The sequence below is a fragment of the Hemicordylus capensis genome, chromosome 1 (assembly GCF_027244095.1).
Source record: "Hemicordylus capensis ecotype Gifberg chromosome 1, rHemCap1.1.pri, whole genome shotgun sequence".
Lineage (NCBI taxonomy): Eukaryota > Metazoa > Chordata > Lepidosauria > Squamata > Cordylidae > Hemicordylus > Hemicordylus capensis.
The window spans coordinates 156,221,656-156,247,601 of NC_069657.1; the positions used below are offsets into that span (position 1 = coordinate 156,221,656).

The 25,946-nt window shown below is 45.1% G+C and overlaps 1 long non-coding RNA gene across 1 annotated transcript; it reads left to right on the forward strand.

The window, feature by feature from the left end:
* Positions 1–643: 643 nt before the first annotated feature.
* LOC128340144 (uncharacterized) lies at positions 644–24,263 on the forward strand. The gene is made up of 4 exons (XR_008313491.1): positions 644–721; positions 1,589–1,673; positions 19,938–20,110; positions 23,359–24,263. It is a non-coding gene; the product is annotated as an uncharacterized LOC128340144 (long non-coding RNA).
* The last annotated feature ends 1,683 nt before the right edge of the window (positions 24,264–25,946 follow it).

The window sequence follows — 25,946 nt, forward strand, 5'->3', positions numbered from 1 at the left end:
GGCTACATTTGAACATAACATGAAACCAGAGATCTGTGTGCATGTCCAAATTCGGGCAACTGCAGTTTTTTTTTGGGGGGGGGGAGGACCTGTGGTTTCCCTCCCCAGACAAAGAATTGTACCTTCAGTTTGTAGTGAGGTCTGCCACCTGGACCCCCAGTTCCACAGTACCAGCGTTATGTCCAAGCACTGGCACCACAGTCTGTCTGTTTCCCAACCAGAATTGAGGGAGGAAGCTCCTCCCTCACTCTAGCTACTTCTGTCTGCATGGGCTGTCCTTCATGAAAGAAAGAAGCCCCCAAAACAGCCAGTTCCCCCTCCTCTCTGCAGTCAGTGAGACTACAGAGAAGGAGCTCTCCATTTTGTCCGAATGTGGGTGGGAGAGTGTGAGGAGGGGGGCATAAACCACTGGACCATTGGACCTACAACTCTGCATTACGTCCAAAGGTGGCAAATGAGATTGAGATTGGGATTGAGAGTGGGGTGGATATGTTAGAAGGACCAGTTAAAAAGCAGGCGAGGAAAACAATGGGATTTATCTTGGTCTTGTTGAGCTAGGAGCTGGATTGGTTAAGACCATTTTTGCCTACTGTAAAAAAAATGAGTTTAATAGTTAAGAGTCCAAAAATAGTGAGTTACAAATAACCTTTTCATCCAACCAACAGCATTCTTGGGGTATGTTTGTACCAAACCATCTCCTGTTTTCTCACCATAATATCAGGTATGACCTAAAGCAAAATATATATTCATGATTGTGAGAATGCTAAAGTGTTTATGGAGCCTTTAGAAACCCAATAATGGATTGCTCCTGAGAGCAAAACAACTTGTAGAAAACACCTGGGGCTTTCTGTGACCGTAAGCAATGGATGCAATTGCAGCAATGACAGTGCATTAAACTGGCTGAAATCTGAATTGCTTCACAGATTTTCCACAGAGGGTTGAAACTTCGAAAACAGAACTGGAAAGAGAATTTCTCCATCAGTTTTTTGCACATCTCTAGATTTGTTGCACTGTTAGTACTGGATAAGCTTTTGTTTCTGGTTTCTGATAGAACAACTTGAGGTAGGTTATGATTTTCAGATAGAAAAAAAATAACAGAATCTAGAAGGAGATTGTTTATAAAGCAAAACCAATTCTTTGAACTCCTCTCTCCCACTCTGCACCTTCCAGGCCAATATATACTCTTTAAATCCATGCTTTATTTTTAATACTGAATTTCTTTCTCAGATACTTCACATTTCACATAAAGTATTGTTTGGTTATAGAAATGTGAAAGTACCTGAGAAAGAAAAATCCCTTGGAGATTCTCACAGGGCTTTGGACACCTTATTTCTTTGCTTGGTCATTGAATGTGTATTCATTCTCTATTATGCCTATATTTATACTAAGCTTGAGTAGTTTGTATGTATTTGAATGAGATAAAATATGCAGATTAGCAATGTTCTTTGAAGGGGATAAGACGTCTTCAGGGATGACAAATCTAAATATAGACAGTGGATTGGGCTGATATTTTTTATTTATTGGAAAATTACAGTGGGGGGAACAAGTGAAAAACTAACATGCAGCACTGCCAACTTCTTCTCTGCAGTCCTGACAGCTCCCGATATACATGTGCTAAATGGCTGCCAAAATATTGAATGGAGCAGATGTTAAACCTGGCATCCTCTCTCCTGGTAAGTAAAGAATTCCTAGATAAACTTTACTCCCACCTGGGCTGGCTATGTTTAATGAGCTCATCATAAAAACAGTGAAGAATGACTTTACAAATTAAAGTTTTTTTCACCCATTTTTCAAAATCCATTGCTATCCACCTTTCATACCTCTGGAAAATTAGAGAAAATGGGAGGTGACAAACAGAGGCGTAGCTAGGGAAAACGGCACCCGGGGCAAGCACTGAAATTGCGCCCCCCCGCCGCGTCCCCCCCGCCACCCCCCCAACATACATCTGACTGACACACATGTTTCAGAAAACTTTTATTTTAAAAATTTAAAAAATTACAAAAATTACCAAAAATTTCAAAATGCACTACATACTTAGGTTTTTCCTCACAACAACCCTGTGAAGTTGGCTTGTATCTCAAACATCAGAATTATGATGCAATGATGATACATACTACATTATACTTAGGTTTTTCCTCACAACAACCCTGTGAAGTTGGCTTGCATCTCAAACATCAGAATTATGATGCAATGATGATTATTATGATTATGATGCCCCTCCCTCACGCTCTGGTTCTGTTCCTGACTTTCCCTTGTGAGTGACTGTATTTTAACAAAACGAAAACCAAGGACTCCAAAGTAATTCAAGGGACTAGGGTGATAGTGCTAAAGACTCCTTATTCTCCTGCTGTTAAAGAAAGACTCCCCTTTCCCAAAACCGTGCGCTATTTACACCAGAAAAGGTTTCAAATGGAGGGGGAAGCATTTATGCATTTATGCTTTGTTTTATGTTAAGATTTCAAAGTTAGAAAAACTATAAAAGGGCCATTTTAGAGAAGATATGCACTGCCTTAGTTGCAAATCCTGCTTTTTTGAGATTCCCTGCAATTGAATAAAGCGATAATATACACCTTTGCTATTTAAATTGGTTGGAGAGTATTTATGACAATAAAAAATGAAGTTGCATTTCAGATGCAACATTGGTTGCCTAAGACCACTCAGATTTAACTAATCTTCATCACATTGACAAAAAGAGCAATTAAAATTAAAATCCATGACTAAAACCAAACCACTTTGGGGTTGTTTTTAATGAAAGGTGGTATATAAATTTAACAATAAATGTTTAGAAGTATATACTTTCACCCCCTGCCCAACCTACAATTAATTCCAGCTTATTTTCAAAGGGCTTCTAGTTTTATTTACAAATTGCTTGGCAGCACCAATGTTTAAGTAATCGCTAATTGCCCCTAATGATAGTTTTACTTATTGTTAAATGTATATACCACCTTTCATTAAAATATTCTCTGTTCATCTGATTTTCAGTCTGGTTAATTAAATCGGTGGAGGTTTAGACTTTCCTGATGGGCTGAAACAGCTAATCCATTTTGATGATGACATATAATTAATTAGCTTGCATTACATAGTGAAAAAGTCCAGGAAGGGAGAGAGGGGGGGATGTGGAACCCAAGGTTCCACATCCCCCCATCTCCCCCTCCCTGAACCTTTTCAGTTAAAACGTGGTTAGATTATAGGGGAGGAAGGACTTGAATGAGCAAAAAGGGGAACTGGTTCAGGCGTTCAGGAAGTTGTTCAGAAGAGGGAGTTGTTCAGGAAGTTTGCTCTGGTGCGTGTCCTCCTCTCGACGCATGCGCGACTGGTGGCGGGGCGGCGGGTCGCACCGGGGAGTGAGAGTCAGAGACTTGGACTACGAAGACGCCGCGGCGCCCAGTGCTGGATGAGCAATGCCAATGGGGGGGGTGCCGGGGGAGGGGGACTGCTCTGCAAAAGAAAAAAAAAATTCCAAAAAAAAATAAAAAAAAATTTTTGGCAAATCGGCGGGGGCACTTTTTGGCGCCCCCCCTACCCCCCCATAGTTACGCCTATGGTGACAAATAATGTGCTATTTCTTCCACACACTTTGGAAGTTCACACTTCCCTTTTTCATGGATTAACAAGGCTGTGATGTAGGTTCATCTTCCCATCAATGGTCAAATAGGTACAATATCTTCTAATTGTCCGAAGCCCTTGTGCTGGTTGATTTTGCTTCTGTGATTGATTGCTATTGTGATGACGCTTTGCAGATATAAGTTCTGGGTGCCCACTACGGTCCATGCCTTCAATGGAATATGCAACCTGGTATCAGAGGGGTCATAGAGAGGGTTTCTGTCGCAAACTGAGTAAATTGAATATGCAATGGGGCACTGGGAAGCCCAGCCTTCTGCTGACCCACTTTCGCTTTCACATTTTCTGTAAAGCCTTCCCCACCCCCAGCTTTGCCATCCCTCATCCTTACGCTATTAGCATCATTCTTGCCATTGGCTTTCTTCCTCATATTTCTGTTCAGGTCTCCAGCATTTTCCAAACCCAGAGGCAAAGAGAGGGGAGCAGGAGGATGTGTGGAGGAGAGGAGAGTCCTGGGCTAGAGCAATGCTGCAGCCCAGCATTCTGCTCTCCTCTACCACAATTCTAGGAAGAGAGGGCAGGGGCACTGGCAGGAGGAGCAGTAGTGGTAGTGCATCGTAAGATAATGTAAAGGGGAAGGAGAAGATCTACATAGATCTTCTACACAGGAAGGAGAAAGGATTGATCTGGGAGTAGGTGAAGAGACTTATCAGGGTGAGGAAGGATCGGGGGGGAAAGAGAGCAGCACATTATCTACACCAGTGCAAAGTTGGTAGGGGGGGAGAGAAATCACCAGTTAGAGCCAGTGGGTGGGGGGAGAGTTGGGGAGAAAGAGCTGTACACTCTGCATGCTGCTGGGGAGGTAGAAAGAAGAACTGAGGGAACAATGGAGCGCACTGCACACCACCAGGGGAGTGGGAGGTGGGAGGCTGTGGGGGCAGCAACTCACCATGCCACCTCAAGTGCTGGTTTGGAGGAGGGCTTGAGGAAGACCAGCAGTGTTATACTTTAATGTAGGTGCAGATAGGCCCAGCTAGAGTGATCCATCACTAACCATAAAGGTGAATGAGAGTCCACTTCCCTAAAAGACGAAGAACGGACACAATTCACAGTGCTCCAGTGACACAATTGGAAGTAAACATTGTGAAAATGAATTTCTTATTTTTGTTCCATGCACTTGCACCTATTCATGGTGGTCTTTGACATTGGCTCACTTCATATGCTACCATAGTTATGTTATTTCAGAGAGAGAAAACTTATCTTGTAATCTGGTTCCAGATTACCTTGGTAATATATGGAATCTGAAGACCTATTATATCCTGGATCTCTTCATTATTAGTCATAGCAGTGCAGACACCATCTGTCCGCTGATACTGGTGTGAACAGTTACTAGGACTTAAGTCCACAGTGAAATTTGAATTAGTAACTTGAGTGATGTCAGGCAGGGCTTCAGCCTCAGCACACCCAAACGGGAACTCAGGATGTAACAGATGAGCCACACCAGCCCAGGAAGCCTTCTTGCACCAATAGGCCAGAATAGGTCATAAATGTCTAACTCCTATAAAGATGCCCAGGTTAGACTTGCTTGCTGGCATGATTCTACTGGGATACCTGCTCTTTTATACAGACTGCCTTAGCTTCCTCTCCCTTCAACTGTACAGGAGCCTGGTCTGACCATTGTAACAACATGATCCCATGTGATCTGAGCTTCCATATGTTACTAAAATGACATGGAACTAAATAGCAGATTTTTGACTTCTTCCTCACTACTATTGCATATATGAATTGTAAGGTGTGCATTAATTAAGCTGCCATTCCACAGTATTGACAATTTTCTGGGAGTCTAACAGCATACTAGTCTGGGACCCCTGGATCTTGTGGATAAAATCCTCTGTGCAGACAGCTGCATGTACAGGGGATCTCCAACATGTTGCACTGGTTGCACATAGATTCTTGCTGTACTGCCATTCACTGTGCTCCCCCACCAAACATTTTAAAGTCCCTATGACATCTGAAAAGGACTCTGGTGAAGTGATAATGTGAGCAGCAGTGACATCATCAACAGTTTGCCGTTGATAATTACTCTGATTTTGAAGTTGATTGTGAAAATATCCTAGAGCAAGGATGCAAGGATGCTTTCAGTTTAGAAAAGGAAATGCACACAGAGTAAGACAAAAACAAATAGCTGCCATCCTGTGCAGGGTTAGTTTGCTTAAATCCTGTTGGATTTAAGAAGCCTAACTGAGCATGGGATTACAGACAATGCCTGCAGAAAGCAGCACAGAGAGAGTGAGCAGAGGGGAATGAGAGTGAGTTCAACAGAAATGTACAAGCAAAGAGAAATGAGCCCTCTGGATGTTTAGAGGCAAGACATGTTTTAAATATGTGTGTGTAATGAGGAAGGAAAAGGCTTACTTTTTAAAATGAAAAATGATCACGTCAAGATTTGAACAATACAAGGATACACTTCCCCTAGACACAACCAATTTCCTGACAACTGCAGTGTCTCCTGCTTCTCCAACTGTGAAACAGGAAAAATAATAGGTTCAGCTGCTAGGTCCCCCAGCCATCCACTATCAACAGATTTGGGACTGCCCACTCATAAACATTTCCAGTTTTATGGCTACACACACGTTCTCCACCAATAAATCTATTATTAGGTTTGCTCTGAAATGTGGCAGTTAACACTCTTTATCACTATGCCCTGGCTTAATGTGGGGAATTTAACTCAATTAAGTGCAAACCTGCATTTAACCAAATTAGACACTGAGGTACCGGGAAAGCTGACCATGGATAGGATACACTCATGCTAGGGCACTCGGAAGTACAGACTGTATAAAGCACTGTATAAAGTACAGCCAAGATTCGATGGTGGGGGTGGTTGCACTGGGTTGCAGTAGGGAACAGGCGGGCATGACAATACTATCTAGAGATAGTATTGTCTTGTCCCATATCTGGAGAGAGAGTCACCATTAGTTGTGGTCATCTTTGCAACTTCAGAAAATGGATTATAATAACTTGTGGCGGGGTGCAGATTTACGGAACCTCTCAAGACCTCAGTAGAACATTACTGAGGAGCTATCATCAGTTTGTACAACTGTTAATGTAACATCTGAGAGCTTTGATGATAACTTGGATTCATTAGGTCAAAGATTCTCACTTTCCCCCCTTACAGATGACTAGAAAATTGCATGCGGTCTTGCAGACCACTTAATAGATCTTTTTTGTTCTACAAATCAAAGAACCTAACATATATAATTTTTTAAAAAATCAAGTCCAGGGCAAATCACATATATTCTCAACTGTTCTATAACTTTTCTATGACCTTTCTGGGGGCCACCTGGATGGAGCTTGCAGGCCACTTGTGGTCCACAGTTTGAGAACCTCTGACCTGGATGAAACCATTCTCAGGGGTAACTCAGTCTGTGTGGGGCTTCTTTTCTCCAAACTTGAGAACTCAATGAGAATTTCAAGTGCAGCAGCTGGCAAGAGTCCTCTGTGGTGCTCATAAGACTCTGGATCAGGGCCAATATTTGCTAGCTGGCATTGCATCTAATTAGTGGGATATGTAAAATATGAGCACGATTGTGTAACAATCCCAGTGCACTGCTAACATTTGCCAATTAGCGGCCCTTACAAATCATGTGCGTTTTAGATTCATGAAGTTGTGAGCTTGCTTTATTTTCGTGGGTTTCCTTTCGTCCCTTTTCCCTCACTTCCTTTGCAATAAAACCTTTTAAGCTTGAATAAAGAAAGAGTGCAAAGCCGGAAAAACCCTGGTAAGGCTTCATCCAATCCATCACATAAATTATGCAAGAATGGCTTGAAATGAATTTCTCGTACTTTATTTCTTACAATAATAGTGCTCAAGTATTTCATAAACTGTAACGCACCACAGTGGATTCAGAGATCATTTTAGATAATCACGATGCTGGTATTACTTCTGTGGCTTCATCAATTTGTGGTGGGTTTTGGGGGTTGTTGTTTTTTGTTTGGTGTGTTTTAAAATCACCATTGCAAGCAGTTTGTAGGATCTTCTCTCAGCAAACTAAGTCATCCTTAAATGAATGGCCAGCTGGGAAACATTTCATGGTTTTCCAGAACTTACATCTAGTTAAAGTATAATACAAAGATGAGACATTTTAGGGATACACAAGAATCCTCAGATTAGAACAGATACTTTAAAAAGGAGTGTGGGTCTTTTTAGGGTCTTTTAAATATATTATTATTCCATGTATTAATTCACTGTGGACCTAAGAAGATTTGAAGCAGAGTGTCTAGGACCTTATTTACACATTGTGTTCAACATGCATACTATATGTACAATATACACACATGTGGATCTGCCTACACGTACATTTATTCACACACTATGTTCAATGCACATACAGAAATACACTTCCTACCTGTATCTGGCATTTGAGGGTACAGATACCCATGTGCCCAGATTAATGTTAAAGTAGCACATGTACAGTCATTCACACAAAAACATGCATTCAGACACAGGAACCCATGCACAACATAAGGTCTGAATAGAGCTCAGATCTTCACAGCATTTTTCTAAAGCATCACTGTCCTTAAATCTCCCTGTGTTCAAATATCTTAAAAACTCATCAGGCTCTCATATTATTTCTCTGCTCTTGCTACACCAGAAGCGTCCCTGAGCCCTGCTTGAATAAAGCCCACAGAGCATTCTGATTTATAAACTGCATCAAGACTGTGTCACCATCTGGACCATTGCTGTCAGTACAGCAAGGCTTATATATGCTGGCTGAAAACCAGACCTTCTGTTGATGGATTCATTAAGAATGAGAGGTTGGAGATTTATTGTTAAGAAGCGAGGCGGGGGGGGGAGAGAATAAGAGGCTGGCTATGAATCTAGCAGAAGGGGGCACACTAGTTACCGTGAGGGGGCATACACAAGCAGGAGCAGAATTTGGGTTCAGTGGGTTTCGCCTTCTGGCCTTCTGTGAATTCACTCACTAGTCTTTACAATTTAGGATGCTTGACGTTTGTGGCAAAAGGCAGATTAGTTCATTTATCAAAGTCAGGCCCAATTGTAGCCAAGCAGTCTCCTCACCATTTTGGAATTTAGCTGACACTCAGAGCAAGACTGTTACAGGGATCAAAGCCTAATCCCTGAAGAGTCCACCTTCATCTTGGATCAGAGTAGTAGGTTGTGCAGCCCCAGGCTGGTTCAAAGAACCTGGGAAAACACACACCTCTATTTTGAATAAGGTTAAATCTCCACAGGGATTAAAGAGGGGTCCCCAAGACAGTAGCCACATCCCAGCAGACCAGCCGCACCCTAAATGCAATCAGAGCAGCTCCTAGCCACTTAATTAAATTCTGTGTCTGTTCTCAAGACCAAATGGGAGTAGGCTGGAGGGAAGGTGGGATCCTACCTTCATGTTCCTGGATGTCTAGAGCTTCCTTTTGGCCCTGCAGCTCATGCGCCCTCATAAATACTGCAGTGGCATTCTCCATAGCTGTAATCAGGAGTTGGGGCCTCCACAAGCACAAAATGCATTGTGCAAGAAGTGGAGAGACGGCCCTCACTCTGCCCAGCTCCACTTTCCTCAGAAACTTTTGGTAAACATGGCCACCAGCTCCCAGGAGTTCAAAAACCCAGTGTGATTGCTCAGATGACTGAATTCTGAGGTAGGACAACAGCTATTCCTGTCCTACCTCAGTTTAGACCTGGGTTTAAAAGTTGGGCTACCCACTTCACCAGAAGTTAGGTAGGAGGGATTCCTAAAGCTCTAGGTGAACATCTGTGACCTGGTCTACCGTCTCCTACCCAGAAATGGCTGGTTGTGAGAACAGGCTCATAGGCTCCCCATCCCTTTGTCTACCAGCTGTGCTAGAATGTGGGAGTGGTTTGGAGTAGCAACCAGGCAGTATTCAATCATGCAAAATTCTGGTATGTGTGGCAGAAGCTTTTGTATGATTTTTTAAAAAGTGTTTTAAAATTGTCATATTCATAATATTTTTACTGTGGAGGAAGCCACATTTTAAATATTTTGATACCAGGGCTTTTTATATGCAATCAAATACAAATTGTGCAGCACCTTGCATGCTGATTCTCCACCACAAATCTTACTCCCAATGTATTCCCTCCTCCTCTAGTTGATTTTTCTCAGGTATTTAACCCCCACTGAGAAATAAACAGGGAGGGGCTTTGGATCCTGTGCATTACCAGGAGTAAGGTAATGCAAGAGGGGCTTACTTATAGGGCATGCCCTCAGCTCTTGTCTGTGGGCTTCCCAGAGGCATCTGGTGGGCCATGTGAAGAAGGATGCTGGACTAGATGGGCCATGGGCCTGATACAGCAGGCCTTTTCTTATGTTCTTGTAAGTAAATGTGCATAGGATGGTGTAAATGTAACTTGTATTAGTGAATATAAACTGATTTAAATTTATAAGCATTATAAATATTAAAATATCTAGGATACTACTGTGTGGATGCAATTTATTGTGCAAGTAAAGGTAAAGTGTGCCTTCAAATTGGTGCCGACTCCTGGTGACCACAGAGCCCTGTGCTTGTCCCTGGTTGAATACAGAAGGGGTTTACCATTGCCTCCTCCCACGCAGTATGAGATGATGCCTTTCAGCATCTCCCTAAATCGCTGCTGCCTGATAGTCTGGGAAACATATCAACAGGGATTCTGGCTTGCTAGTCAAGTCATTTTGCTGCTATGCCATTAGGTGACTTATAGTGCAAGTAGTACAGGTTAATTTGTGTATATGTTCCATGTTGTGCAGATTTCATTTGATTATATTTTCTATGGTGTGTGTGTATGTGTGTTGAAGAAAAACAGAAGGAAGTGTCCATTCACATGACCTACTGGGAGGGTGGGAGGGTGGGCACTGGGAACAAAACTCTGCAGATCCTGGCAGTTCTCACGGGCAGTTAAGTCCAGGCTCGGCTGCCTAAGCCTGGGCTTGCCTACTCCTGAGAACAGCCTCAAAATCTACAGAAGTGCTTCTAGGAATTTTAGGAATTACCATTGCCATAAGTATTATTAACACCAATGAGGTATAGGGAGAAAAGGTTAGTGTATGCTTCGATGTAACATACATAATGGGGTCATCCATGCAATCCACAACTGTGTTCTACCCTGTTTTGGGAGCTGTGTGTGCTCCCAGTCTTCGGTTGTGTGGAAGCAAGGTCAGAGGAAAACCTGGGTGGAAGTGATTGTGTGGAAGTAAGGTAAGGGGAAAAGCTACCCAGGTTCATTGCAGAGAGACAACTCTTCCTCTTTCTTAGTCAGAGGTGGATAGGTGAATCTGGCAATATGCAGTTTGTCATAAGGGCCACCAGCCATTACAGACCTGGTGGCAGAGTGCAGAGCCACAGCAGAGACACTCATGCAACCAAGGCCCTACATATAACCCTTTCTAGTGCACCAAGATTGAAAGTACTCCACTGGGGGCTTAAAGGCAAAGAAAGCTTCAACACCCTTTAGTTTCTTTCTTTTTTTTCCAAATTCAATTTTTATTAATTTTAACAATAGTAATATTGTCATTCATTACAAATACACACAAAAGGGTGGACTTCCCGCACACATCTCTTCGTGAATCATCAGCTATAAAATTTACCCTTGCTATAATAATAATTCAAAGCATAAATTTAAACCCTTACAAACATAGCTAATCTACCCAACCTGCAGTTTTTTGCTAAATTTCAAACCCTGCTGTAAAGTCCATAGTAGGAAAGTAGTTCTTTAGATACAACAAGAATGGTTTCCAATCTTCTTTAACAACCTTTAGTTTCAATGGCAAATCCATCCAAATTGGATCTGTTGGAGCAAAAATTTCTTTAAAAAAAACAAAGTACAAAGTGACAGCCCCAAAGTCACCCCACACCAATGACAGGATCAAGCTATCTATTACTAGGGCAGTATTTCTATCTTTGGAAAGTTTTACTAGTGAGTTTGCTGCTTCCCTAATGAACACAAGGCTCTCACCATCCCTACCACCAAAATGCATGCTGGAAAAGGCTAAGAAACAGTCTTCCATTTAAAACCCTCAGAGATGTTATTCAAACAGGGATTTAAAGATACAGTGCCTCTGTGCACATGCAGAAGGCCTTTCACTGAGGAGAATTTATTTTAGTTTTAGTGCTTTCTTTGTACACACACACACACATTATATATATACATATTAGTTGTAGCATGTGTGTGAGTGTGTGTGTAAACACACATATAGAGATAGAGGGAAAGGGAGAAGGAGAGATAGTTATTATTATACTGGCATAATTGTGCCCGTATAGTTAAACTAGAGAGTGTTTTCAGCATCCCATCGTTGTAAGCCCCTGAACATTCTCTTGCTTAAAAATTCAAAACCCTTTGTCCGATCTGTTGGGCCTTCATTACACATTCACTAGGTGACAAGAGACACCTCCCCTGTAAATTTGGTGAAGATCCATTGGAAAATGGCTTAGATAGAGCAGTTTAATTTCTCTCTCTTTTGAACAGGGGTTTAAAGGCTTGGTGACCTCTTTTTTTGGACTGAGGAAGTACTATTTAAATGATTTTGTGGTCCATTTACATAGTTTCAGCCTTCAGACTACATGCTAGAAAAGTGCCTTTTGTTTATCCTCCTGGGACCCAATTGATTATTTTACAGTTGATTAAAAGTTAGGGTTTAAGAGGCAGTAAAATGCTAACAGCTTCTGTGCAGTAGCAATTTTAAGGTTACATTACCCAGTGTGCTGCCCACAATAAACATGGCAGCTGACTCGCTGCCCCAACCCTGCCCTGACCCTGCTGCTATCACTCCTGCCTGCTCCTGCCTGCAGCTGCATTCTGCTCCCACCCATCACACATCCTGGCGCCTAGCTCAGCAAGCCAGTGTTCCTTGCCAGCTGCCCTGGGCTTAAATAGCCTCCCTGCATGTGCGAACTCTGCACATGTGCAGAGGCCATCTGAGCCCTAGGGGTGTGGCAGCTGGCAGGGAACACTCCTGCCTGCCATTCTCTTTGAGCACACACCCCTCATGCATCCGGGCACGTGCCTTACCCCAGCCTCACCAAACCGGCATTCCCTGCCAGCTGCCCTGGTCCCCGCCTCAGGACTCTGATGGCCTCCGTGCATGTGTGGACTCTGCACATGTGCAGAGGTCATCTGGGCCTTGGGGGTGGAGCAGCCAGCAGGGAGTGCCACCTGTTTGAGCACTGGGATGTAAAGCATGCCAGAACAGGTGAGGTGTGCATGTATGTGTGTGCATGTGTGTCTGCTGTTGCTATAAAGCAGGGTTTCTATACGTGTGGGTCCCCAGATGTTATTGGACTTCAACTCCCATAATCCCCAGCTCTAGTAGCCTTTGGTTGGGAATTATGGGAGTTGAAGTTCAGTTACATTTGGGGACCCACACATTGAAAATCCCTGCTATAAAGCCTAATTTTGGGGAACACAGAGCACACACCCCTATGCAGTTGAAACTGTGGATACAGTCTCCATTTTGGATAGTTCCATTCATTAGAGCATGCATTTTTCACCTGTCCATATTTGGCAAAAGCTTGCAGCTGGTTGCCTGGCATGAGTAAAGCATGGAGCGATGTACCCGAGGTCATCATTGCTAAGACTGCAAAAGGTCATCCCCAACCTCTCCCTCATTATCTCAAGAGAAAGCAAACATCCAACAAATAGACCTAATTCAAAAGATACTCCTTAAGGGAAGAGAATACTCCCATTTCACAAGAGAGAGAGCTGGAAAGCATTCTCTGCCTCAACTCAGATAAGAAGTGACATTCACATTTCCCAGCCCACCATTAACAGCTCAATTAGTCGGCAAATGACCAGAGCAGAGGCAGTTCATTAAAATCTTTTTAAAAAATCTTTGCACCTGGAGTAGCATCTCCATTTCCAGATAAACCTTAAGTCCACCAGTTATTCATAGCTACACACACACTTCCACAAGCCATTCTCACCTTTTGTTTGGCAAGTTACACTCAAGACTGATCAGTTCATGCAACCATGAACTTCATTGTTTTACCTAAGTTTCAGCCCCTCCATGGAGGTAGCATGACTTAAGAATGGCCTCCAGTCATGTTTTGGGGTATAAGTACTCCTGGTCAAGCCAGATAGCCATGGGATCTGCATAGGAGTTTACTTGGACCTTCACCATACTGGTTCTCAAGCATCTGAGTGGTAGCTCTACGCTTCTTGCCCTTTCTTCTTTCCGCTATTCTGCCTTTTTCCGTGAAGAGATTTGCCCATGTACCCATCTACAAGTGCACCAAATGCACCAACGGACCAAGGATAGGTAAAGCTAACCTTCTGCTTCTTTGAATCTCCTCGCCCCCTTTCTCTTCTCTCTATGCCTGCCTTCAAGCCATTTCTACAGTAAGCCTTAAGCCAGGCTCTGGTTTAGAACTAGAGATGAGCACGAGCGGCTTGTGAATGGGCTGGCAGGGCAGGGAACAGCTCAGTTAAGGAGCCGGTAAGGAGCTCCTTACATGCTCCCCCCTGCCCCACTGCTTTTCCGGGTGCAGTGCCCAGTCCCCAATTGGCCTGCAGTGCTGTTTCCTGCAGCCTCCATGCTGCTAATTCCCCACATTAAGCCAAAAGCACATTCAGAGCATCTAGCCAGCTCTCTGGGGCAGTTCTGATAACAGTGTCTGTGTGTGCATGTGTCATGGTGTGTGTGTGTGTGTGTCCATCTGTCTGTGCATGAGCCTGTATGTATGTTTGTGTTTGTATGCCTGTGTCTGTGTGCCTGTGCATCTGTGAGTGTGTCTGTTCCTGTGTGTCTGTGTCTGTGCCTCTTTGTGCATATGTGCGCCTGTCTGTGTGTCTGTATGTGAACGGCTATATGTCACTTGTGTACAAATTTTACACTATTTTGTTGATAGCACTACCCTAAAGGAAATTAAATCAAGCAGGTGAACTGTGAGGTTTATGGGGAAATTCTGGGAAGAGAATCTGTAGTTTTGGACACAGTTGTTAAAGCATTTGTTAATTTTTAATTATCATTTTGTCTCTCTCTCTCTGTGTGTGTGTGTGTGTGTGTGTGTGTGTGTGTGTGTGTGTGTTCTTAAGGGAAAAGAAAAAATGAAGTACAGATTTAAAGTGAAAACAAATTACCTGCTTCTTGTTGTTTCCTTATTCACTGCTGAATAATCATGTGGTGGGATCACCCTGTCACTATTACTGAATCCACTAATTTCATTTAATTGTGTTTCTTCAGGCGGTGTTCGTGGGAAGCGTGACTTTATCTTAGCTGATGTTTAAAAATGTTTTTGGTGTTCAACATCAGGGCGTTTTGCCTTGTGGTTTGGGTAAGCTCTTTCCCAGAGTGTCTAACCATATTTACCTTTTTAAAACTGAAAATTCAGTAATCCAAAAACCTTTAGTTTAAAATTAGAGTTAAGCTGCGTTACATGTTCATTCATGCCCTTGAAAAGAATGGAAATTGCAAGTTAAGATTCCCATCCTAACTAAGCTTTAAATACTTTGTACAGTCTGGTTTATGATGATGGCTTTAGAAATGAGGCTCCATGCACCCACACTTTGAATTGGTCTTTCATTTGGATATTGGGATGGGGAGGGATGCATCAAGGCAGGCATTTAACAGGTGCAGTTTCCATAATCACTTGCTAGAGATGCCCCTGATGAATTTCTGCCTGGTGCATCTCTGATCAAGACAAAGTGTGAGTACATGGAGCCTCATTTCTAAAGCCATCTTCATATACCAGACTGTACACAGTATTTACAGCTTGTATGTGTGTATGTATTTATTTAACACACTTCTATACTGCCCAAAACTCAGTCTCTGGGTGGTTTACAACAAACAAACAAAAAGCTAAAACATTAGTTAAAATAAATGACAACAAAAAAACTTGAAAGAGTAGTTAAAACAAAATAAATGACATAGTAAACGTTAAAATATTACAATTTAAATTTTTAAAACAACATTTTAAAACAATGCTAAAACTGTTAAAACAATATTTAATTAAAAGCCTGAGTGGATAGGTGCATATTTAAAGACTTTTTAAAAGTTGACAAAGATGGGGAGGCTCTTATTTCAGGAGAGAGCACGTTCCAAAGCTCTGGGGCAGCAGTAGAGAAGGCCTGTTCACCAAGTAGCCAAACGAGCCAGTGGCAACTGCACACGGACCTCTCCTGATCATCCCAATGGGTGGTGGGTTCATAACGAAGAAGACATTCTCTTAAATACCCAGGGCCCAAGCTGTTTAGGGCTTTATAGGTTATAAACGACACCTTGTATTTTACCCGGAAACTTATCGGCAGCCAGTGTAGGTCTTTCAATACAGGAGTAATATGGTCTCTCCTAGATGACCCAGAGACCAGCCTGGCTGGTGCATTCTGAACCAGCTGTAGTTTTCGGACTACACACAGAGGCAGCCCCACATAGAGTGTGTTACAGTAATCCAGTCTGGAGGTTACCAGCATATGTACCACTGTTCTGAGGTCATTTATCTCAAGAAACAGACATAGCTGGCGTATCAGCCGAAGCTGATAGAAGGCACATCTGGCCACTGCCTCAACCTGAGAGACCAGGGAGAGGCTCAGATTCAGAAGCACCCCCAAACTGCATACCTGTTCCTTCTGGGGAAGTGTGACCCCATCCAGAACAGGCAGATCAATCTCGTCTCCAGAGTTTCGACCCCACACAGTGAGTACCTCCGTCTTTTCTGGATTCAGTCTCAGTTTGTTATCCCTCATCCAGCCCATTACCTCCTCCAGACAGGCATTTAGGGAGGTTATGCCCCCTCCCAATGATGTTGACATGGAGAAGTAGATTTGGGTGTCATCAGCATACTGATAACACCTTGCACCAAATCTCCTGATGATCTCTCCCAGCAGTTCCATGTAGATGTTAAACAACATCAGAGATAATACGGAGTCATGAGGAACACCATACAAAAGTTCAGATTTTGAAGAACAACAGTCTCCAAGGGACACCATCAGGAATCTGTCCGAGAGGTAGTAGCATAACCACCACAAAGCAGTGCCTCCCACTCCCAACCCTCTCAGATGCTCCAGAAGGATACTATGGTTGATAGTATCGAAAGCCATCGAGTGGTCCAAAAGGACCAACAGAGTCACACCCTCTGTCAATTCCCATTTGGAGATCATCCATCAGGCTGACCAAGGCAGTCTCCACCACATAGCCCTCCCGAAAGCCAGTTTTAAATGCATCTAGATAATCAGTTTCCTCCAAGACTGTCTTGAGCTGGGAGGCCACCACCCTCTCAATTAACTTGCCCAGCCACAGAAGGTTGGAAACAGCCCTGTTGTTGCTCAACTCTGAGGGATCCAAGGTAGGCTTCTTCAGAAGCGGTCTAATAATTGCCTCCTTAAGACGAGGAGGCATCCTGCCTTCCTTCAGAGATGCATTTATAATCTCTGCTAGGCAGGGGCGTAGCTAGGAGAGAGGGGGCCCGTGTTCATCCCTCTCTCTGGCGGCCCCCCCAGAGTGAGGGAGATCATAAAGAAAATAGAGAGGAGTGGAGCTAGAGGGCCCTCAAGAGCTGGGGGCCCGTGTTCTTTGAACCCTTTCGCACAATTATAGCTACGCCCCTGCTGCTAGGCCTTCTACAACAACACCCCCCCCCCACCGCTGACAGATAGTAGAAGCCATGTCAGACAAGGGTCAAGAGAACAGGTGGTAGGTCATACTGTTCCAAACAGCTTGTCCACATCCTCAGGAGTCACAAACTGAAACTGATCCAACTTAACCACACAAGAGGAGTCACTGGACATCTCCACATCTGACTCTGAAGTAATTGTGGAGACAGAATCTAAGTCGGCCCTAATATGAGAGATTTTATATGGCACAGAGGTTAAGATGGGTACCTTATCTTGCAATTTCAATTCTTTTTAGGGCGCGAGTGAAAATGTAAAGCAGCTTAACTTTCATTTTAAACCTAAGATTTTTGGATTACTGAATCTTAATTGCAGCATATATACAAATAGTGCATCTCAACAATGCACTCAATTGGCAACATCTTCATAAATGACAGATGGACAAAACATGAACACTCTGTAATTATTGTTGTTGTTTTATCATCATCATCAGTTTATTCCAACCCTTTCTCCAAGGAGCTTAGGGTGGCAAGACATTGTTCTCTGCTCCCTTCCATTATCCTCACAGCAGTCATGTGAGGTAGGCCAGCCTGTGAGGTAGTGGTTGGCTGAGTGGTCATTTAAACTAGCTTCCCCTGGTTCTAAGTGGTTCAGCAGGGAAATGCTTGTCTAACATGCAGAAGGTTGCTGGTTCGAATCCCTGCTAGTACTATATTGGGCAGCAGCAATATAGGAAGATGCTGAAAGGCATCATCTCATACTGTGTGGGAGGAGGCAATGGTAAATCCTTCTTGTATTCTGTCAAAGAAAACCACAGGGCTCTGTGGGCACCAGGAGTCAACATCGACTCAGCGGCACATTTTACCTTACCCTGGTTCTGGTCTATCACATTTACCCACTATTCCATACTGGTGTCTGTGCATGCTCTAGAGATTATTTCCCCCATTCTCTGCTTGGAACTTAGCAATTTGCTCAGAGGCACTGAAAATTTGTATCCTTTAAAAAAAATCATTTTTGTTCCTTTCAGCAGAAAGGCCCTTGGCATGTGCACAGAGAAACTATACCTTTAAATTCATTAAAATGAATGAATGTTTTAAATCTCCTTTTAATGACTGTACCATTTAGTGTGCATTTAGTGTCCTAACTCCTTGGAATAACACTAACTGCTCAGTTCTGTGCTCAACTCCTGCATGATTCTGCATCATTTTCCACATTGTGTGGGCCTGTTGGGATTGTTTCCATCTTAGGACAGCACTTTTCTTTTCATTGTGTCTAAATTAATGTGGCATCAATCAGAGAGGTCTGTGGGGAAAATGTTCCCAGGGCTCTGTGCATGCCTTTGAACAAGAGAAAGAAAGGAAGCACCCAACTGGCAAAGTGCTCATTAGCTGGTAGGGATGTGTAAGCCAGCTCACAGCTAGCCAGGCTTGACATCGAACCAGCCTGGTTCAGCGGCCTGAAGTCAAAACAGACCTCCTCCCAGTTTGTGGAAACGGCTCATAGGCTGGCTTGGGGAGTATACTTGTTAAGGGGGATCTGGCTAGGATTCCATTTAACCTTAAAACAGTGGGGAGGGCAAATTTCCTTTACCTTTAAAATTAAGCCCTGCCAGCAGCGGGGACAGCGGGGTTCGGCTGCTGCAGCAGAGGCTTGGGAGGCAGCGGTGGGGGCTCCTCCTCCTGCTCCACCTGCCTCCCAAATAATTGTCCAGGCTGGCTGCGGCCCGGTAGGGGCCTCTGCGTGTCCACATCCCTATTAGCTAGGAAGAGGGTGACAGGTAGTATGCCCCATCCAGCAGCTTCATGCTGGGGGATGGGTCTTTATCCCACCCCCTCACCAGACTGCCGCAAGCCATGCCCTGATTGGGCAGGGCTGTTAGGCTGGTGAGGCTTGTTGGCCGTTTGCACACAGCCTTACCTCCTCCCCTCAGTTTGTTCTTCCTTGATTCAGGGAAGGAGCTTCACTTAGCATCTCCTTCCCAGTCTCGTGTTGAGGCCAAAGCATGGGTGGAAGAATGAGTACGGGCGGTAGAGCAGAATCAGCGTGTGAATTGTGGAGCAACGACGTGCAGCGTGGCAGCGGTTGCGGGCCAGAATTGGCCAATGGCATTACGGCTCTTGCCACTTGGCTCTTCATGTAGTGCGGGTGGGCCTCGTCAACGCCTGTTGGGTGGGGGCGGCAGGGATCAGAGCGGCTGTTGCCACACATTGGGAGTGGACCTTGCTGGGTATGCTTGAGGGGGCGGCCTGGTGTGGCCTATTCTTGTGGCCTGCAACGGCAAGCCTAGCATTTTGGTTTATTTCCGGACGAAGGAGACTTGCAGCGGCTGGGCCTTAGGCCACTTGATTAACACTCACTGGGCTTTGTCTCCACAATTTTTTTAACCCTTTTTTACCCTCTGCCCATCGGGCCTTTTGGGAGTTAGCACAGTGTGTGTGTGGGGAGGTGATTAGGGCTGCTTCACCCGGCCTTGCCTAGCACTTACCTGAGTCATCTTACTTGGGTTCTGGGGGTGTATTTATGTTTCTGTGTTGCTTTGGGACTGTGGCTATGCCTCCTAAGAATGCCGCCGGCAAGGAGGGGGTCGCCCCATTAAAAACCCCAGAAGGCCTGCTCCACAGTCATCTTCCGATGTTGTTGATGATGATGATGACGACGACATGAGTCAAATTCACATGCTGATTCAGAGAATTGAAGCCCTCGAGACGGTGAAGAAGGCTCCACCGCAGAAGGGCACAGGCCCATTTGGGGTCCCTCCGAAGGGCAGGAAGACAACTAGGGGGGCTGCAAAAGCTGAGTTATTAAGGTCTCTCTCTGACAGGTTAGCATTGTTGGAGAAAGACAAGGAAGAGCCTACACCAGTTCTGGCTGAGCAGATTCCTGATCAGCAACCACCTGTGGCACCGTCACCTGATGAAACTCTGAATCCTGCACCCGCTGCACCGGTGCTACCAAGACCTTCCCTGGCTGAACCTGTGGTGCTGGCTCCAGCAGGTGAGAAAGAAAGTGAACTCGCCAAGGAGGGATAGAGCCCTTGGCCCATGTACCCTTTGGGGGTTGGGGCTGTGGCCCTTATAGCCTGCTTCAGGGCATCCTTGGACAGCTGGGGCCTTCCAGGGCCTTCAGGGGGCACCTTTGTCCATAAAGGGGGCAGCTGAGCAAGTTTGGAAGGGGGTAGTTCCGTAGGGCAGCTCAGTAACACCTGATGGGACAGAGGGCGGATATCTTATGGCCATGGTGGCATCTCCACAGCACTCGTCCTACGGGGCTTTGGGTCTCCCACTCGGGATAATCTGTTGCCAGCCACTAAAGAAAAAATATTGAAAGGGGAATATGTAGATATCTTTAGTTTGTTGTTCCGGGAACCTGAGCCAAAGCCGAAGGAAGGTAAGGAGCTGGAAGTTTCCAAACGCAAGCCTGTGGAGAGAACATAGAACAACTGGCTTTCGGGGTTTAGCAACTGGCTTTCGGGGTGGTTCTCCATGCTAGCCAGCGAGGGGCCCCGCACTAGTCAAATACATGGACATTATCCATTGCACAGTCATGGATGTTGCGGGCACCTCTTGGGCCCACTATGTTAAGAATTTTAGAATGAGGGCTGCTCTAGACCCCGCCCTTCCATGGGACACCCCCTTAAACAAGCCTTGGCTGCTCATCATGTCCCTGTTCCAGCCAGTTGATGGCAACAGCACTGACAGCAGCTACCTTCTATCGAAGGCACCTGGTTCTTCCAGTGCTTCTGGCACTGGCCAGCAGTGGTTTCAACCCCACCTTGTGTTCTGGGAATTCCAGAATGGGGGGCACGGTTCCAGGTCTCCCTGCCGATTCCTCCATGCATGTGGCTTCTGCGGCACCAAGCAACCAACCAGCTCTCCATGTAATTGGGCCAAAGGCTGGAGTTCTGGGTTCTGAGGTCACCAGCCCAAACAAAAGAAGGGCAATCCCCTGTCTTCATCTCCAGGAAAAGGGTCCCAGCCCAATGAGGGCTGACATTCTGGTTGTGCTGCTTGCAAGTCATCCTGATCTCCAAGCAGCTAGTTACTTGTTGTGGAGTTTCAGGGATGGTTTTTGGATCCCATCATCTTCACGCCATGAACCTTTTTCCGCTCCCAACTTGCAGTCTGTGGCTGGGATGAAGGAGGTCATGCGCAAAAAGATAGCTAAGGAGGTGACAGCTGGTAGGGTGTTGGGCCCCTCTGACTCACCCACCTTCCTCACTTGTGAGTGTCACCACTGGGGGTAGTGCCCAAGAAGGCTCCACGTGGGTTTCACCTGATTCATCATCTGTCCTACCCCAAGGGGTCATCTGTGAATGATGGGATCACTGAGCATCTTTGCTCGGTGTGCTATACATCTTTTGATGAGGCAGTGGGGATAATTAGGGGGTGCCCCAGGGCCCTACTTTCAAAGTGTGACATAGAGTGTTTCCTTTTGCTTGGGCATAGAGCTAGACACTGTGGCTGGATATAACAGCCTTCACAAGGGTAAGCTTCAGACACTTAGAGAGCTCATTGAGGCCCTGGTCACTGTTAGAAAGACCACACTTAGGGAACTTCAGGTAGTTATTAACCACCTACATTTTCCATGCAGAGCAGTAGCCCCTGGGAGAGACTTTCTGAGGTGCCTCTGTGATGCTGTCACTGGAGTCTCACTTCCTCATCATAGGATGCAGGTCACTGAGGGCATGCATGCTGACCTGACAGTGTGGACATCCTTTTTGAAAGACTTTAATGGGCTTTATTTCTGGCAAGAGGAACAGCTGGGCACTCCAGGTGCACTCAGATGCAGCAGGAGGTCTATTTCAGGGGAAGGTGGTGTGCTGCCCATTGGCCCTTGCGCTGGACAGAAGAAGGGATCACGAGGGTCCTCACCTTTCTGGAATTGTTCCCTATTATCATAGGAACATAGGAAACTGCCATATACTGAGTCAGACCATTGGTCTATCTAGCTCAGTATTGTCTTCACAGACTGGTAGCGGCTTCTCCAAGGTTGCAGGCTGGAATTATTTATTTATTTATCTATCTATCTATCATATTTTGATAGCACCCAAAACTTGTGTCTCTGAATCTGAATCTCTCTCAGCCCTATCTTGGAGAAGCCAGGGAGGGAACTTGAAACCTTCTGCTCTTCCCAGAGCAGCTTCATCCTCTGAGGGGAATATCTTGCAGTGCTCACACATCAAGTCTCCCATTCATATGCAACCAGGGCAGACCCTGCTTAGCTATGGGGACAAGTCATGCTTGCTACAACAAGACCAGCTCTCCTCTCCTCATGATTCAAAAGAATCATGGCTGTTCACTTGTGCACTGAGGAGTTTTGTGGCTCCACAGTCTGCTTCTGGTGTGACAATCAGGCAGTAGTGAATTCACAAACCTCCCTTTCTGGCAGGGTCATGGGGCTTTTGTGCCCATTTGTCCTTCACTGTATGCAGTTTAATATTCTTTTTGTGGCACGTCATGTCCCAGGGCTTCAGAATAATATAGCAGATGCCCAGTCTTGTTTTCAGGTAGCGAGGTTCAGCCCCAGAGGCCAATCTTCAGCCAGAAATGATGCCGGAGGCCCTATGAAGGCTTGGCATCACCCTTGGTGGGCTATTGATGCATCCTTGGCCCCCAGCACCAAGGCTAGTTATGCAAGTAAGGTGGCTTCCTTCTGTTCCTTTAGACAGCTGGCTGGCCTTTCTGACACCTGGTCCATTCCCCTGGACCATCTAATGCAGTTTTTGGTATGCCTACATTCTTCAGGTTGGGCATTTTCCACCTTAGCTGGATAGCTGGCCGCCCTGTCCTTTGAGAGCCAAGGCATGGGCCTGCAGGACAATTCCAGGGATGTCAGGGTCTGAAACATGCTGGAGGGCTGGGCCAGGGAGGCACCAAAGGCCAGTGATCTCAGGAGACCTATAATCCTTGAGCTCTTGGAGGCCATCCTCTTGTAGCTGCAAGCCCCATGTAGCTCCACCTGGGAAGTAGCTCTCTTTCAGGCAGCAGTAACAGGTTCCTTTTTGGGGACCTTCAGACCAGCGGAAATCCTTCCCCATACTGGCTGGGCCTCCCAGGTAGGGTGTTTGCAGTTCCACTGCAGACAATGGAAGTCCGACGTGTTTCGGTATTATGTGCAATAGGTTGTTATATTGAACCTGGCCTGTTGCCAGGTGTTCAATTTTTCTTGTTCTTCTGGCATGTGCTGGCGGAGCAGCGGCTCCTGCATGTGTGCTAATATGCGACCTCTCCATTGTGTTCCAGGTCTTCAAAAAAGCCAGCTCCTCACAGATGGGCACCCAACCATCTTGCATCTTCCTCACAGATGGGCACACAACCAAGCTTGCCAATGTCCATTGTTTGGGCAGACAGGGTATATTGTGGAGCCAGTTCTTTATGGGAATATTTAGCTGTTAGCAAACCCTCAGCCCCCGAGAGTTTGAATATTCATTTGGGTGAAAATGACTTGGGTAAGCTAAATGGGGTTTCCTTGCTTCAACAAGCCATGGCTGATTTTGCTACAATTCACTCTTGGATCCCAGGGTGGCTGGGTGGATTGGTTTCAGAGAAGAGTGTGGAGCAGGGTACACAATTTACAAAGGGTGGAAAGGGCCAGGAAGAAAGTGAACACCTCTATGGGCAGGCACCTGGTCGCAACAGGGGGTATGTTCATTTCTCAGCCGAGGATCATGCATCATTGTCTAGCCTTTATCGTGCTGATGGCATTCACTTATCTGAAGCAGGGTGTGACATCTATTTGGCCAATCTATGGCATGGTCTTGTTGAAGCATTGGAAGGTGGTGGGATAGGAAGGCCAAGCTAGGCTGACCTCCCTTTGTGGAAGACACAGTGTGGGTTTGGTGGAGGTATAGAAGGGTTTGGGTTAAATGAGCACCCTTGGGTAGTTAGTAAGGGGTTGACTGGTCAATCATTCCTCAGAGGCCACATGGCTCAGAGATCTTGATTCACCATACCTCCTTCAGGGTTTCACAAACCTTGAAGGCTGTGCAGCTTATTGGGTGGGGCGGGGGTGAAGCTGTAGAAGTGCCCTGACCCTTTGGGGTTGACAATGATGGAGATGAAGCAGGCTACACTGCTCCTATCCTTGAGTCAGGGTGTGTCACCCATTCCAGGCTCCGGAAAGGACTCTCAAGTCTGAAACCGGCCATTGTTAGGCCCGCACTGATGGGGGGAGGGGGGAGTAGACACGACTCTCAGTTCGCTAATTTGATTATCAATAAAGTTGTGGTTGTTTTACCCCAGCTACTTGTGTTTTGTTTCTTACTTGCGGCTGGGGTGTGGAGGCAATGTCCATGCCCCAATGCTGGCCACACTCCCTCGCCAGTGTGTTTCTGATGTAAAGGGCATGGCCAGCATGGAGTTCAGGCTGAGCATGGCATTCAGCCCAAACAGGTAGGCAGCACTGGAGGGGATGCCTCCAACTTCCCTACAGGCTTCTGTGTATGTGTCTTTACACAAGCACTCTTAAATCAACCCATTTCTGATTCAAACCCATCTCTAATTTTTGCTGCAGCTCTGTTAATCATTGCTGCCATATCATTTTCTTTTTCTAGGACCTCCTACTTTGAGCCTTTAGCAATTACTCTGCAAAGTCTTCAAGTAATAGTAGTACCACTGTTGTTAATATTTATATACCACTTTTCAACAAAAGTTCCCAAAGCAGTTTAGATAGACAGATAGACAGAAATAAATAATATAGCCACCAACAACAGACAGTGGAGGGATGCTGTGCTGGGGTTGGAGAGGGTCAGTTGCTCTCCCCGCTCTAAATAAAGAGAATCACCACTTTAAAAAGGTACCTCTTTGCTCAGTTAGTATGTAGAGATATTTCAGCATGAAGGGGGTGTTGTATAATATGAAATTAATTCTTAGAAAGGGAATTAACCCCTGTGTTGGACAAGAAAGCAAAGTATACATAAAAGCAGTTGATCAAAATGCATCCAAGATCACATTTTCAGCTTCTTCTCTAGATTGTGTTTCCTTATCTGGTATTTGAGAAAAGGGAGGCCACAGATCCATTGCAAATACAATTTGCTTCTTCTTGTTTGCTGTCTGAGAAGGTGGGTTCATAGGGCTATTCCTAATTGTTTTTTTACTGGGAACAGTAGTGTTGTTTTAAAACCTTATCATTTTTTTAAAAACAACAACATTATTTATGACTCACTTTTTGCAAGAGCTGCAAGGCAGCTTACATAAAAAGTGTAAAGCCATAATCAGAACAATTCAAATCACAACAAACCAGAAACAATGAGCAATAAAATACCAAATAAAGCATTAAAACAACATTTACAGAGGCCCCTTTCAGTAATCTATCAAGGCTCTGGAAAAACAGCTAGGTTTTTAAGGCTTGTGTAATGCCTGCAGGAAGGGGGTATCACAACCTCCCTGTGGTAGGGATTTCCAGACTTAGGAATGTCCCTATGAACCCACCTTCTTACACAGAAAACAAGTAAAAGCCAACTGGGGGGCTGCCACTGAAAAGGCCCTGTCTCGTGTGCACACCAGTCTAGCCTCGGTCAATGATATCAGATGGAGTAGAGCCTCTCCAGAAGAACCCAATGGAAAGGCAAAATCACCTGGCAGTGAGCACTCCTTCAAGAATCAGGGCCCAAACTGTATAGGGCTGTATAGAGCAATGCTGCACATGCACAACAGAGAAGATCGCAGATTTGCAGAACCCTCAGGGACACATTTTTGGGAGTCAGACAGATTCAGAGAAAAAGGGAAATTGACAAATTGCCTCTCCCCCAAGGTACATGCAGGTGTTGGAATGTATTTGCAATTTGCTTGAGCAGCAAAAAGGGAAAAAGCATGATTAGTTTGAATAGCAC